The 16,669-nt window shown below is 43.0% G+C and overlaps 1 protein-coding gene across 6 annotated transcripts in view; it reads left to right on the forward strand.

Annotated features, from left to right (window-relative positions):
- Nucleotides 1–16,669, forward strand: part of RASGRP3 (RAS guanyl releasing protein 3) — a 136,252-nt gene that overhangs the window by 32,686 nt on the left and 86,897 nt on the right. For 2 of the 6 annotated variants that reach the window (XM_062209237.1, XM_062209243.1), the window contains exon 1: nt 7,007–7,089. The exons of 3 other annotated variants lie outside the window; for them this stretch is intronic. The gene's annotated coding sequence lies outside the window, so the exon portion shown is untranslated. One more of the 6 variants, XM_062209242.1, reaches the window with a different exon arrangement.

Genomic DNA, 16,669 nt, shown 5'->3' on the forward strand with positions numbered 1-16,669 from the left:
CGTTAACCCACTGCGCCACAGTGCCGGCCCCCCAAGGGTAATTTTTAAAAAGATTTATTTATTTATTTGAAAGGCAGAGTTACAGAGAGAAAGACAGACTGAGAGAAGAAGCGATCCTTCACCCACTGTTTCACTCCCCAAATGACCACAACACAGGGCTGGGCCAGTCCAAAGCCAGGAGGAAGGAGCTCTACCTGGGTCTCCCACATGGGTGGCTGGGGCCCAGGCCATCCTTGGCTACTTTCCCAGGTGCTTTAGCAAGGAGCTGGATCAGAAATGGAGCACCAAGACTCAAACCATATGGGATGCTGGAGTGGCAGGTGGTGGCTTACCTGCTGAGCTATGCCACAACACCAGCCCCTAAGGGTAATATTTGTTTAAGTGAATGAGTTTTTACAAAATGAAAGAAAACAAAAGAGACAGAAGTAAAAAAAAAAAAGAAAGAAAGAAAGAAAAAGAAAAAGAAAAAGAGAACCAAAAGGGGAAGCCTATTTTTAATCTGAACCAGTTTGCCTGGAATTTTGGGAGTTTCTCCAGGGATGCTAAGAAATGGGCCATTGGAGATTGAGACACAAAGGTATCTTCTGCAAGCTCTCCTCTGGCAGACACTGTCCTCTTTCTTTCTGTTTTATACAGCCTGTCTCCAATTTATCTGTGGATTGTATCCAAAGCTTCCATTGTAAATTGGTTGCTGAGAACTCACAATATTTTTAATTCATAAAATGTTTTTATCCACAGAAATAATGCTATAAATGCCCTTCAGCTTACCAGGCCACTCCATAACCACTTACTGCTGGCTGAAATATCACATAGGCAATGGCTAATAGCAGCAAACTGCTGTTGTAGTGCCAATAAATAGGTGCAACATTCAAAACAGCTACCTTGTCTGTTGTGCTTCAAGGCAAGCAGGTTTGGTTGGAAGAGAATAAGTGTACTAATCAGGTTTTCGTCACTGTAAGTAAAATACCTGTGAGGAGTTTCTAAGGAAGGAAGGTTTATTTTGGCTTACAGTTTCGGAGGTTCACAGTCGAAGACTAGATGGCCTAATTGCTGAGGCATTTGAGCAAGGCTAAGGGATGGTGGAACACTTGCAGAGGGAGGATAGCATGGCCAGCCAGGAAGCAGAGAGAAATAGGAAGCAGGCTCATATAACTCTCTTCCAAGAACTACCTTCCAAGAACAATGACCTAAAGATCTCCCACTGGGCCCAGCTCCTAGACATCATATATAGTATGTATGTCTTGATAATGCAGCCACTTGTTTGCAGTTTGGCACATGGCAGATAGCTGACAGCTTCAGAAAGGAGGTACTAGCAGAGGAGGGTTACCTGACTGTATATGAAATAGGTACCACCTGGGAATTTCTACCTAAAGGTGTTCCTCAGAAAGGTACGATACCCCAGCTGGATGTCTCCGAGAACCTGATTCATGATGCTTGCTTTCTGATACCTCTCTTCCGATCTTCCTGATCACCTTTCTTACCAATGGCTTTCTCCTCTTTGTGTAGGTGATTAAATTATTTAAAGAGCCTTTTTACGTCTGGAATATCTTTTCATGTTTTATAAAAATCTCATTCAGGGACTAAGTTATGGTGCAGTAGGGTGAGTTGCTGCCTGTGAGGCTAGCATCCCATATCTGAGTGCAGGTTCAAGTCCTGGCTACTTCCATTCCAATCCAGTTTCCTGCTAATGCACCTGGCAGGGCAGTGCCACCCATAGGGTATAAACCCTGATGGAGCTCTTGGTTCATGGCTTCCATCTGGCCCAGACTCACTCACTTTGGGGAGTGAACCAGCAGATGGAAAATGGATTCATTATATCTCTCTTTCTCTCTGCCTTTCAAATAAACAAGTAAATCTTTTTTAGAAGAAGATCTCATTTAAAATGAACAACTAATATACATTTATTATAGAAACAAAAAAATGCTGATAAGCATAAGAAAGGGGTGAAATGGGATCCCATCTCCTAAAGATAACCCTATTAAAATTTTAATGTATAATTTTCCAGACTTTTTCTTATGTTCATACATTTTCTTAGAAAAATGGGATTGCAGTGAACAAACTTTTATGTGTTTATCACTGAATCTGTGTTGTCTGCTTTTCCATGTTAATACTATCCTTCAAGATCATTATTTTGTAATGATTGCATAATGCCACATTTTATGAATGTGTAATGATTTATTCAATTACTTTTGGCACATAGACAGTTTCTAATTGCTTTTTAGAAAGATTTATTTACTTACTTATTGAATTATTTGAAAGGCAGAGTGACAGAGAAAGCAAGGAAGACAGAGAGAGAGAGAGATGGGTCTTCCATCTTCTAGTTCACTTTCCAAATGCCCACAACAGCCAGGGCTGGGCTGAAGCTGGAGCCCAGAATTCCATCTGGAGCTCCCATGTGACTGGCAGGGGTCCAAGCACTTGAGCCATCACCTGCTGCCTCCCAGAATGCATTAGCAGAAAGTTGGATTGGAAGCAAAGTAGCTGAGACTTGAACCAGGGACTCTGATATGGGATTCAGACAACCCACATGACAGTTTGACCTGCTGTTCCACAGTGCTCGACTCTTGTACATCTTCTTTATTTTTCTTGCTTGACTGCAATGCTTCAGATGTCCATAACAGTGCTAACTAATGGTAATCATAATGAGCATCCTTTTCTCTTTTTCTGATTTTAATGTTAGTAACTCCAGTATTTCACTAGTAAGTGTGATGTCTGTGTTTGATTTGAGATTAAATAATCTCTATCATGTTAAGAAGACATTTTCAAATTCCATTTTACTGATTTAAAAAATGGTGTTGAATTTTATCAAGATGATCTCTTGTGGTAATCCAAAAGCTTTTCTTTATTTTCTTCATTGACTTAATTAAGTCTTGATTATGCTAATAAATTCCTTAATTCATGGTTTACAACTTTATGGTAAAGTTATGTTTATATATGAGGTTGCTCTGTGGTTTTCTATATTATGCTTTATTTATGTAATTTTTAATCAGTGGTTTTATGTCAGCTTTCTGTTACTTTTGAATTTGAATTTTTTATGTAGCTTGGAAATTATCTGTGACTTTAAGCTTAGAGAGAACTTGATTGTGCAAGCAATCTGGGCTAAAAACTTTTCTTGGAAACAATTTCTTAATGTCATTTGCGTTTTTCCATGGTTATCGATCTGTTGTTTTTCAACTTTGTCTTAGGTCAGTTTGTCTCTAAATACTGTTTTGGCTATGCCCCCATAATATTTTGATATGTGGTAATCTTATTTTTGAAACATTTAAGCAATCTATAAATACCTTTTTGATTTTTTTCTTCAATCAATAATTTTTCTTTTAAAGATGAACTGCAAAATTTTTCCAAGATCTTGGCTTCTTATTTTTAACTTAAGTTTTTAAATTCATTTATAGTTTTATGACTCTATGTGTGATCTATGTGTGATAGTATGTGTCAAGAACAATCTCTTCTGGTGGGAAGTTACTTAAGATATCTTGGTGGCCTAATGTCAACTCAAGTTTTGCAAAACTTTCTTATATATTTTTCTGAACAGAATAAGTAAATCTTTCTCTTTAATCCATTTTTTCCTTGAGCATTATTTTAGCCAGGTGCTTCCTACATGTCAGGTATTGTATTCGACATCCATGGTAAGATTTCAAATGGACAAGTCAGAAGCATTCGATAATGCTGACGAAAGTTTGAGAGGATATGGACACATAAGAAATAATTACAAATTGAGTAAGAGAAAAAAAAGCAAAAGCAGAGGAAAGCACACTAGGGGGAGGTAGTGAAGAGAGGGAAGCCCTGTCTTCTGGGAAAACAAAGTCGCTTAAGACAGCACCATGGCCCCTGAGGAGCTCTAAGCCCTGAAGTGGAAAAGATAAATTGAAGGCAGAGACAAGATTTGGGGAGGCAAAATGACTAATTGGGACAACAGGAGAGTCATTCAGTAATCTGTTAGAACCCAGGAGAGATGTTAGAGAACAAGTAGGGTAGAGGGGATTTTCAGATTGAAGGGGCAGATAGAAGAGAGGTGTGTGTAGGACGCCAAAGGAGGGGGGAGTGAAATCTTACAGAAGCACAGAAGAACGTGTCAAGGAGTGCTTGATCAGTGGGTCAAATGTGACTCAAAGGTCAAATAGAACCAAAGCAAAAAAGTGTCTCTTGCCTCTGTCTTGGGTCCTCGGGGAGAGTTGTTCCCCCGAGGTGAGGCAAGAAGACAGACAATGAGCAGGTTGTGACTTGAGAGGGATGTGAGATGATGGAGGCAAGTATTTCTCCAGAGGCTCCACCATGAAGGGAATGAATGAAGTAGGCAGGTAGTTAAAGGCCAATGAATAGAATGATTGTAGTTAGGACATAAAAACAAGGTGAGCATGTTTAAATGATGATGAGATGAAGGGGGGGCGGGGGGTGGAGCCTGGTTGTCGCTGAGAGTCCTGAACTGGAGGGAGACACAAACCTGGGTGGGAGGAGGCACCTCTTCTTGAGATGAAGGAAATGGTTGGGCCCCACAGGCAGCTTGGGCAGAGAGGCAAGGTCTGCCCATTTCTTGGCAAGGCAGGATGGTGTCGTTATAGAACCCTGAGCACATTCCTAGACCTTCACTGAGGCACCTAGCGTCTTGTTCTCCACGTTGATGGTTTGCTTCATGGGTATGACTCAAGATCCATGCCTCCCTGCCCTGCCAATAGAACTTGAAAAAAAAATCGCTACGTGTAGCTATTGTTTTCTCTGATGGTCATTGAAGAGTTTCCAGAAGTCTCTAACTATGTGGCGTTAACTGAAAATGAGAGTTTTGCAGGGAAACCAAAGGTGAGGTTTTATTCATGAAGAGAAATGGAGCATTTAAAGCTGGAAACAACCAGTCAGTTGCTCTGAGCTGGCTGTTCTGCATGACTGAGTTTGGTTGCAGGTTTTATACTTTTCTTGTAGGGCGAATATATGCCTTGAATCAAGTTTAAACAATACAGATTAATGTGGGGTTATCAATCACATTGAAAATGAAAAAAATACTTCATTGAAAATGGAAGAACACCTGGTAATGTCCAACAGACTTGATTATTGATTAGGGAGGTACATTATATTTCCACATGCATTCCCAGAGATGTTCTGGATATGCTGGGAGTGGCAAACATTGGGGAGGTTAACTACTGTTCCTACAAGGGCCCAGTGACATCAGGTCATTCTTTAAGGCACAGTAAATGCTTCCTTGCCCATGGCTCATGTTTTCTTCGTCACAGTTGAGGTTTGTTGGAGGGTCCTGTTACCTGGGAATCAATTGCAAGACATCTTTATAGCAGGGACGGCATCCTGGCTCGTTTAGGCCTCTTTGGAATTTAAGCCCACAGTAATGCAATGGATTAGCAACATGATTAACCCAGCTGATTGTTAATTAAGTGACTGACAGACGCCCACAGCTCACAGAAGTTTCTGTCATGGTAAATACAAACTATAAATAAATTAGAATAGTATTTCAGATCCTCAGTAGGCCTCTTTTCCTTTCTGTTTCTAACTAAAGATTCACATCAACACATGAACAAAAGTGCCTATGAAAGTGACATTCCTTTTGATGTATAAGTTTATTTCAACTAACTTCAAACTCTTAGGGATACATTTGGACACTTGCCTGGTTTTCCCTAATTTCTCTATTTGCATTTTGGGCTCTCACAAGTTGATAATAAATTAGTGCCTTTAAAACACAGCAAGACAGAGGCGTTTTTCTCTCTCTCTCTTCTCCTCCCTCCCTCCTTTTCTCCTTTCCTTCCTCTATTATTCCAGATAATATTCTGTCTTCTGCATGGAGGGAAACTTCTAGTTTAATTATCCTGTAGATAATTATGAGATAAACCCCAGACAAGAAAGATTTCCCACGTCTGTTGCTATACTGAGTAAGGTTTCACTTACTGAAAATCAAAGTTGACAGGCTAATGGTTCAGAAATCCCCTGGGGGGATTTTAACCACCTTTTTTGGATGTTCACTTGGCCAAATAAGCTGACTTGGTCAAATCTCCACTCTACGCTAAAGGATAAGCTCAGGTGCTGATTTTGGGAAGTGTTTCCCTTCCCGTACCAAGTCAGGCACCCGAAGTCAGAGCTATCCAAACTCCGCTACTCGGAAGGCTTTGCTTGCACAGGAAGATGAAATGACGGGAGGAGGCAGGTGTAGAAAAGTCAGCTCAGATGAGAAGCACGAATTCCACAAAACACCTAGGATGGTTTCCTACTTTTGTGAGCAGCAAAGTCCTACCTTCCCAGCACACCAAAGGGGGCAGCCGCGCATCTGCAAGATGGATGCTTCGTAAATCTGGTGATTATTTCTGTTTGCACTCCCACACCAATGATAATCTCAACTGCTCTGCTTAGACTTTGACCCCAGAGAACAGATAACTGCACAAGTTTGGTCTCCAGCCACCAGAAATTACTTCCATTCTCTCTTTACATAAAGCTGCTTTTGCTACTCCTCATTAACTCCTCACATACTGGCCGCTCAGCATGGCCTTGGAAATCAACATGGAGCGTTCTCGGATGGATGGTGAGGGTGTGCCTTGCCTTCCTCGGGATAGTCGGCTTTGCCTTGCGCCTCTTCCAACAAACCAGAGCCTGGGATGCTGAGAAAATGAAACCAGGCGGGCTGCGGTGCTGCGGGGCCACCTGAGACGCAAAGCAGCAGCCACCTGCGGTGCGAGCCCGCGCTTCCTTTTTTCTAGCTGTTGAAGAGCCCCAGGGAAGACCAGAGTGAGAGGAGAGAGGGTAGGGCCTGGAGCCTCCCCACCCCACCCCCAGCACAACCAACTTTCCACTCGCAGTGACCTGCCCTCCAGTGTGGCTTATCAGCTGTTGGGCTTTTGTCGCTAAAAGAAAACAAATTGTGGAATGCGCTGCTCTGCGTGCTATTGAAACCAAGCCCGGGGGCAGGAGTAGGTTTGCGAATGAGGAGAAAAATGACCCTCAGTTTCTGACCTCCTGGCACCCGGGCGGTATTTATCAGAAGGCGCATGTGACTGGGTAAGACACACAGCCCCAGCTCAAAGGAAACAGCTGCTGGCGGGGTGCTCTGCGCTTGGCAGCTGGACAGTCAGGGCGCTGAAGGGAGTGAGCCTCAGACCAGTAAGTAACTGGAGAGCTTGCTGTGTGTGTGTGCGTGCGCGCGCGTGCCTGGGAGTGAGTGTGCGTGTGTGTGTGTGTGTGTGTGTGTGTGTGGCGGGGCAAGCCACCGGCTCACAGCCTTTTATTTTACTTTGATTTTGGTTTCCCTCTGATGCTATAAAAGGATATATCTTATTTGTACTGCTGAATAGCCATTTGTGTTTTTACTGACCTATTAAGAACCTCCTATTTTCAGCAACGTTCTCTTTCAACTTTGAGGATGAGTGGCTTGATTCTTGTCTCTGAAGCAGTGAGTTTATTTCCAGGTGTCTAGGATTTTTATAGTCTATGATATGGAGGTGAGAGCCAAAGTTCAGGTCATGAAGGTAGAGAACTGCTCTAAGTGAGTTGATGATCGGATTAGATTTTAATCAGTTTTAACTTGAAAATATAGTTGTTTAAAATAACTTGTGAATTTACTGTACAGTTGAGTTGACCATTCCTAGTTAATTCTGAAGAATATTTCATTTAACGATGTAGAGCAGTGTGTAATATGGAGACCTGCTAAAATAATATTTGGATTAGACATAATACTCAGAATCTATGCATGCTTTCCAACTCACTGAAAGCATGTTTTATAGCTCTTTTCTTCAACAAGCTAATCCACCTTTATTATTTTAAAGCTACAATTCTTAGCCCTGGTGTTTTATGATGCTCAGGGTCTTTCTTCCTTGTTTATGACCCGGATTATAAATGTGCTGCCTGAAGCCGGGTATGGGGAGGGCTGGGCGGTGCCACTGGCATCTCCAGAACCAGAGAGGACCCGGGACCGGACCGTTCTCTCTGGGGTTCATTCAGCAATAAGAGCGCCCGCCCCCTGGACAGCAGCCACGCAGCCATCCTACTGGGACCCAGCCGTTGTTCAAGGACCTCGGTCCTGCCCTAGCCACCAGACAGAATGCTTAAGAGGAAAGGAAAAAGAGGAAATGAGAGTGGGCAGGACCCCGAAGAATGACAAAACCTCTGAATCTGGGCTGTCAGGAGATAACCAAACAGACTCTTATTTTGGGATTGCCTGGCCGTTAGGGAGGGTGAGCAGAGCGGTGGTTTTGTTCACAGTTGTTTTTCTTGCTTAGGCCACCCAGAAGGGCGCTTGATTCTACAGCTGACTGAAGGCCTGTCCTGAGGCCTCAACTTGGAGGGTTTGTGGACGATGTCTCCTCTCCTGCCGCTGTTCTCTCTCCGCCCCGGCTGTTTGTGGAGCAAGGGCTGAAATGAAGCAAGGCTTGCCACACAGCTGGGCTGAGGGAAAGCTTTTCAGACGCCCAGCTTGAAAAAATACCTGCTCTGAGATTAAAAAGTTCGCCCCTTTCTTTTCTTGCAAATGCGGGGAGAATCTACAAAACCTGGAGCGGCAATGAGAAAAAATAGTTCCAGCCCCTCTGTTCCTCTTTGCACCGCGGTGCGAGCTCCGAGCTCCGGAGGTCAGCTGGAGGCCACGTGGCCTGTTACTTCCCTGTCTGATTGCAGGGAGCCCACCCCGGTTCCCCGCCCCATGCTGCGCCCTTCTGTGGGGAGTTTGCTTCTGGAATAGCTTCACTTTTCCCACAGCTCGGTAGTGGAGAAGAACTCTGCCATGAAATCATGTCGCTTTCTATAGTGAAATAGAGTATCTAAATGGAAGTCAGGGTATTCTCATCTGATTTTTTTGAACACTCACACATTATTTAAAGAAGATTCTGGGCTGGCAGTGGGATACAGCAGGTCAGGTTGATGCCTGCAGCACCAGCATTCCTTTTGGGCTCCGGTTCTGAGTCCTGGCTGCCCCACTCCCGATCCAGCTCCCTGCTAACGCACCTGGGAAAGCAGTGGAAGATGGCCCAAGTCCGTTGGCCCCTGCCACCCATGCACCCATGTGGGAGACTGAGAAGAAGCTCTTGGCTCCTGGCTTTGGCCTGGCCCAGTCCTGGCTGATGTGGCCATCTGGGGAGTGACCCAGTTAGTGGAAGGAAGAGCTTTCTCTCTGTCTGGACTTCTCTCTCTGTAACTGTCTTTCAAGTAAATAAAGAAAATATTAAAAATACAATAATATATTGAATTTTAAAATAATAGTAACAGGGCAATGAAAATAATTATTTTATATATTTAATGTTATATCCATGGAGTCAAAACCCTTTAGGCCTAGATAGGAATTATAGAATGTGCAATTTAATGTCATCATATCAAAGACTAGGAAGTTGTGGAAAATTTATTCCCATTACAGTGTAGAGCCAGAAGAAAGAGCTCAAGGCTTCTGTGGCTCTTGCTACCATAATATTAATGTTGATAATTATCATTATTACTGTACACTTACTATGCTGATATGCTAAGCAAGTATATTTAATTTTTAGCATTCTCGCATTAACTTTGTGCTATATATTATTATGATTGTGATTTCACTTTTATAGATGGAGAAACTGAGATTGAGATACCCCCCCTTAGTCTATACCTGCCACAGGCAGGAGTGATACCTAGATTTGACTCCAGAACCTATATACATTAGAAAATAAAAGTGGAGGAGCTGGCATTGTGGCATAGTGGGTAAGGCCACCATCTGCGACACCAACACCAACAGCCTATGTGGGCGCCAGTTTGTGTCCCCACTATCCCACTTCCAATCCTGCTGTCTGCTAATGGCCTGGGAAAAGCAGCGGAAGATGGTTCAAGTGTTTGGGCTCCTGCCACCCAAGAAGGAGGCCCCAAAGAACCTCCTGGCTTCAACCTGGCCCAGCCCTGGCTGTTACAACCATTAAAGGAGAGAACCAGCAAATGGAAGATCTCTATCTCTGTCTTTCCCCCTTTCTCTGTAACTCTCACTCTCAAATCTCTAAAAATAAAATAAGAGTAGAATGCTTATGCTAATCCCACACATTTACCCTTAACAACTCATGAAATGCGAATGAGAGTATTAACTGGAACAATACGATCAGACACACCATATGTGTTATGGTCCTGCTCAATGCGCCATGGCAGGAAGGGCTAGGTTTCCCCCTGTGACAGTCCAAGTCCAAACACCACAGGACTTGTTTCTCTTTGAAAATAGTTCAGTAATTGCCTTCACATCCGTCAGACCAGCAGCTGAGAGCTTTGTTGTTAACCTGGAGCACGCTGCCCTCACTGCCTTTTCTGGCCTTCCTCTCAGTTTTTCCTGATACTGCTTTCCCTTGGAGGACACACACTCCATCCAGGCCCCACCTCAAATAGCTTGTAGCTTGCCTTGTGTTGGTGAAACTACTGTCAGACCTGTTTCTTTTGGCTCAACTTAGAAGACTGATTGTCCAAGTAGGTTGTTTATGAATAGAAACAACACGGTCTGTCACTGTGTTTGTCCTAAGCTCTGTGTGTGTGTGTGTGTGTGCGCGCGCTGTGGGTCTGGGGCAGGGGACTGGCTGCGAGTGCAGAAGGAAGAGATGTGCATTTCTTTGCAGGCTGGGATGCTGCCTGCGCCTGCCATTTGCTCTGAGTCATACTGCTCCCCTCATCTGCTGCGTATCTCAACACTGCCTGCCTCACTTGTGGGCCGTGAACCTTGGATATTTTTGGGTCATGAGACAGAGCCCGTGCAGAAACCTACTGTTTAAACCCTTTTAAAAATTCCATTTGGCTCTCTACATTCCTCTGCTTGGTTAAATGTCAAAATTAGGGTTGGAGATTATGAGAAAGAGCAGTGGGTAATGCATAAACAACAGCAGGGGGTCCCTTGGTTAACAGGGAATTAAGCACGTAGGCCATGCAGGGTTGTCATTGACAAAGTTATCAATGTTTTCCCAAGGTTGTTATGTCAAAATTATGCATTTTGAAGATCAATTATTTCTAGCAAGAAAAGGGAGTCTTTCCTCTTTATTTCTACTAGTCTGTAGTCTAAAACTAAGCCCTACTCAATAGTAGTTAGTGCTGCAAGTTGTGAAGCCAGAACCATTTCCAGTGGGAATTACTGCCATAGAAACTGGCATAGCCCAGGGGATGTTGTGTGGAGATGCATGAAATGGGCTCCAAATCAATCATTAGAGTCCACGAGTCATACTCCACAGTTGGTTTGAAGCACAATAAAATGCTTCATTAATATCTAGAGAACTTTTATGAAGTGGAAACAAATTCTATGGTGCAGTGCTTGTTTTATTTGTTTTTGCCAGATTGTGTTTTTCAAAGACCTCTGGTCCCAAAGAGTTCACTCCCTTAGATCCCTCTTTCTCCTGGTGAGCTCAGTTATGGTCCCTGAAGTTAACTCTTTGAGTATCATGTTCCCATTGCTTTAAGGGATTTGAAGTTTTGGGGTTTTTGCTGTTTCAAGCGATCATTTTAGCTCCAGAGTCTGGTTGTAGAGTCACTGTGCTTTAATCTTAAACTTCTCTTTGATGTTGAAGACAAACCTCTGTATTCATATGGGAATTTACTGGCATCTGTTACTTTCTTGCACTTTGCCACAACCCAATGGAAGAGAGAAGACATGGTCACCATAGTTTACAGCAAAGAAACAGAGAATGAGAGAAAGCAAGCAGCTGTCCATGGCCCTGGAATCAGTAACTGGCAGAATTCAGCCAAGTCTCCAGTCTACTGACTCTGCATCCCAGGTTTTTCCTTTTAGTTTGTGCTGTCTTCCAGAGAAAGACCATTTTCAACTAAGTCATGACCATGCCCTTTTGAGATGAAAAGCACTACAACTTGTATTACTATCTCCTATTAGCAAAGGGTAACTGATTGGCTGATTTGTGATATGCCTTCTCATTCATATTCATGGTGATACTTCCAAAGCCTGTGAACCTTTTACTTCAGGAACAGGATCAGCTTAGTTGCAGGCATAGTAGTATTTGCTTACAGTAATTTTTTTTTTAAAGATTTTTATTTGGGGCTGGTGCTGTGGCATAGCTGATAAAGCTGCCATCTGCAGTGCCAAGATCCCACATGGGCACCAGTTTGAGTTACATCTGCTCCACTTCCAATCCAGCTTTCTGCTATGGCCTGAGAAAGCAGTAGAAGATGGCCCAAGTCCTTGGGCCCCTACACCCATGTGGGAGACCCGTAGGAAGCTCCTGGATCCTGGCTTTGGATTGGCCCAACTCCAGCTGGTGCAGCCATTTGGGGAGTGAATCAGCGAATGAAAGACTTTTCTATCTCTGCCTCTCTCTGTCTGTAACTCTGCCTTTCAAATAAATAAATTAATTTAAAGATTTAAACTAAAGAGGCAAAGGAAGAGAGAGAGATTGATCTTCCATCTGCTGGTTCACCCTCCATATGGCTGCAATGGCCAGAGCTGGGCCCATCTAAAGCCAGGAGCCAGAAACTTCCTCCAGGTCTCCCATGTGAGTACAGAGGCCCAAGCACTAGAGCCATCTTCCACTGTTTTTCCAGGCAATTAGCAGAGAGCTGGATTGCAAGAGGAGCAGCTGGAACATGAACTGGCACCCATATAGGATGCCAGTGCCACAGGCCAAGGCTTAGCCTACTATGCCACAGTGCCAGCCCCCTAAAATCATATTTTTAAAGGAACTTAGTGATCATTTTCCTCTCCTACAGACCCCATGTGGTTAAATTAGAGTCATACCAACTATGACATGATGTAACACTCAGTTTTTAGAGACAAAAACTCTAAACTGGTTGCTTTCTGAGATACTAAAAAAAAAAAAAAAAAAAAGCAGTCTGCTTTTCAGTATGCACACTCCTTGCTTAACAAAACCATAAGCATTCTGGGAAGTTCTGTTGGTCATAGCAACCTTATTCCCTCAGGAAAATAATATACTGTGACCATGTCCTGCTACACAGTTATCTGCCCACAACGGAGAGAGTCTCAGCTTGCTAGAATAATTGAAACGCTTCACTATCAGTAAATTCTCTGAAATGGCAATCCAGTTCATTGCATCACAGCATCAGAATGTTGGCAAGGACATAACAATGACACGTGTGATGCCTGAGGATTTTACAGTGTGGTTGCATATTGCAATGACCAGGGCTTTTGGGGCCTGGGGAAGCAAGTGAACAGATTTGTGACAAAAGGAACTATTATGGGGTTTCTTTCCAAAGTAACTTTTTTTGGGGGGGGGGGGGCAGTATGAATATGAAAGCCAGGTTTCTTTGAATTTTAAAAATCCCTGAAGACATTTGACTCATGAACTGACCAAAGAGCATTATTCTTAGTGACAACTGTAATAATCAGAACTTTTGGTGCTTTTTGGCCAAAAGAGAAAGAAAATGAAAAAAAAAAAAAAAAAAGAATCAGTGGATTAAACGTCTGTCATTCTAGATTACAATTTGTAGAATTTGAAATAAAATATATCCTTTTTTAAGATAAAATAAGTCTTGATGACTATGTTGTAAGCAGATAATTGAACTCAATATTATAGATGATTTATGTGTTCATAGTTGCAGATACCCCAAGAGCTATGAATTTTCTATTTGATCTGGTTGATAATGTTTTTTTCTGAAGGCTTCTCTTTTTGCCACATGCTGCCCTATCTTTTCACTTAACTTAGTGTTGGTTTAGATGGCCCTATACCCATCCCACAAATAGTCTAAGACTCTTGCATAGATCATTTTGTGATTGATTTGCTTTAGTATTGTCTGTGTGCTCAGAGTTTTAGCTTTGAATATGTTCCATGTACAATCGTTGACAAAGAAGTAGTAATAAGGGGAAAACAGCATGAAAAAATTAAATTCTAATCCCAGCGTATCATTTTAGTCATTGCTTTTCTATTGCTTGTTTCAAAAATCACAGACAGGAATCTATATTTGAGTGTATGTAAGTGATTTTAACTACTTCTCTTTTTCTCCTGTGGGGCATTTGCACAGAAGTAGCAACTTTAACAATGAACTGGTCTGAAGGAAAGGGATGGGCAGGCCAGGAACTCGGGAAATGAGACTGTCAGTTTGTGATGGAATCTGATTGCAATTTAAAAAAACATACATTGGCTTAGTCATCCCTCTTTTGTTTTGGGAAATAAAATTTTTCCTTCTGCTTAACAATTCAGAATGGACTAAACAAGTTTCCTTGGAGTCTTTTACATATATTAACTTTAGAAAGATGTTACTGTGATTCCTTACACACAAAGGTTGATTTTACAAAATACTTTAGACTTGGAATCAAGGAATGGAGAACTAGTATTCTTTTCTGGTCACACTCTAACAACCTGCTCTGTGACTATCAAGGGTGAATTTTCTCAATAATCAAATTAATATAGATTTCTGTGGCTCAAACTATGTAGTAATTATTCTATTATTTTTTTTCTTTTCTTTTCTTTCTTTTTTTTTTTTTTTTTACTTATTTAAAAGGCAATGTTAGAGAGGGAGAGACAGACAGCTTCCAACCACTGGTTCACTTCCCAAATGGCCATAACAATCAGGGCTGGGGCAAGCTAAGCCAGGAGCCAGGAGCTTCTTCTGGTCTCCCACATGGGTACAGGGGCCCAAGTACTTGGGCCATCCTCTGTTGCTTTCCCAGGCACATTAGCAGGGAGCTGGATCAGAATTGGAGCAGCCAGGACTCGAACTGGTGCCCATATGGTTTTACCCACTGTGCCATAGTGCTGGCCGTTTATTATTATTTCTTATACACTTGAGGAATAGAAATGCAGAGAAAGAGAGAGAGAGAGAGAGAGAGAGAGAGAGAGAGAGAGAGAAAGACCATAGTCTGACAGCCAGAGAGAGCTCCCATCCACTGGTTCCCTCTCTAAATGCCTGCAGTGGCCTAGACTGGCCCAGGGAGAGGGCCAGGAGCTGGGAACAAAATCCAGACCTCTGGAGTAGGTAGCATGAACCCAATTACTTAGGCTGGCACTGCTGCTTCCTGGGGTCTGCACTAGCAGGGGGATGGAATTTAGGAGGCAGAGCTGGGACCCACGCCTGGTCACTTCAGTGTAGAATACAGCATCATAATTGCCAGGCTAAAAGAACATTCTGCTCAAGAATTTTAAACAGTTTGAATTGAAGAACTGAATATAATCGCCCTGCTTGGTCCTGGAAAACTCATAACATGACTTCAATTTGACTAAACTTTGGATTCTGCTCCAGCTTTCAGTTCTGCTTTTTAAAAGTAGAAAGTATTTCATTTATGTATGGAATGCCTGCTTTCAAAATCACATGAGTAAACAGGATATTTTAGAATTTTTTTTTTTTTTTTAATGGCAAGGACAGTGCCCAATCGGAATGGTGGTCCTGGAGATTTCTCTTAGTCCATTTCTGACCCCAGTCACTCTTGCTTCTAGGATGATTCTGCCTTTTTCTATGTTCTATCTCTAGTAGGCATTTAAACAGTGACTGCTCTTTAGAGAGGAAATAAAACATTAATTTTTATATAACCAGAGGTTATATAAACAGTATTGTTGACCTGCTAGCAGATCAGAAAAATATTTTTCAGAGAAGTCAGGTACCATACACCTTGCAAGGCCACAGCCAATGAGCAGGATTCTAGTCTGAGTCTTCCTAGAAGCAAAGTCCATGCATTTGTCATTCAAACATTTTGTCTCTTACTGTGTCTAAGTTAAAAACTCATTCTGTTTTCATTACTGAGACACTCTCTCACCTGTGATGCTCGGCACATGGGACAGAGTGTCTCTTACCTGTAGTTGCCTCTGGCAACACTCAAGAATCATTTTATTGGCCGGCGCCGTGGCTCACTAGGCTAATCCTCCGCCTGCGGCGCTGGCACCCCAGGTTCTAGTCCTGGTTGGGGCGCCGGATTCTGTCTTGGCTGGGGCACTGGATTCTGTCCCGGCTGCTCCTCTTCAGTCCAGCTCTCTGCTGTGGCCCGGGAGTGCAGTGGAGGATGGCCCAAGTGCTTGGGCCCTGCACCCGCATGGGAGACCAGGAGGAAGCACCTGGCTCCTGGCTTTGGATCGGCGCAGCACGCCAGCTGTGGCAGCCATTTAGGGGGTGAACAAACGGAAAAGGAAGACTTTTCTCTCTGTCTCTCTCTCTCTCACTGTCTAACTCTGCCTGTCAAAAAAAAAAAAAAAAAAAAAAAGAATCATTTTACTATTTCAGGTATAAAAAGGTCATGGCTGATAATGGATGTACCAATTATGATGGTGACTGTTACTAGCAGTGACAGTTTGTTTTAGATTATATTTGGCTTTTATAAGAAGGGGCATAATATTATATCAAGAGAGGATATCATACTTAATCCCATAAAATGTGTTTTGGGGCCATGATTACATTTGAGAAAAGAACCAGCCAGACTTTGAAGCAGGACTGATATACTGTATCTCATACTATTTTTTTTTTTTTTTGACAGGCAGAGTGGACAGTGAGAGAGAGAGAGAGAAAGGTCTTCCTTTTGCCGTTGGTTCACCCTCCAATGGCCACTGCGGCCGGCGCACCGCGCTGATCCCAAGGCAGGAGCCAGGTGCTTCTCCTGGTCTCCCATGCGGGTGCAGGGCCCAAGCACTTGGGCCATCCTCCACTGCCTTCCTGGGCCATAGCAGAGAGCTGGCCTGGAAGAGGGGCAACCGGGACAGAATCCGGAGCCCTGACCGGGACTAGAACCCGGTGTGCAGGCGCCGCAGGCGGAGGATTAGACTAGTCATACTATTTTAATTCTTTATGTTTTAGAAGAAATACTACTTTCAACTTC

The sequence above is a fragment of the Lepus europaeus genome, chromosome 13 (assembly GCF_033115175.1).
Source record: "Lepus europaeus isolate LE1 chromosome 13, mLepTim1.pri, whole genome shotgun sequence".
NCBI lineage: Eukaryota > Metazoa > Chordata > Mammalia > Lagomorpha > Leporidae > Lepus > Lepus europaeus.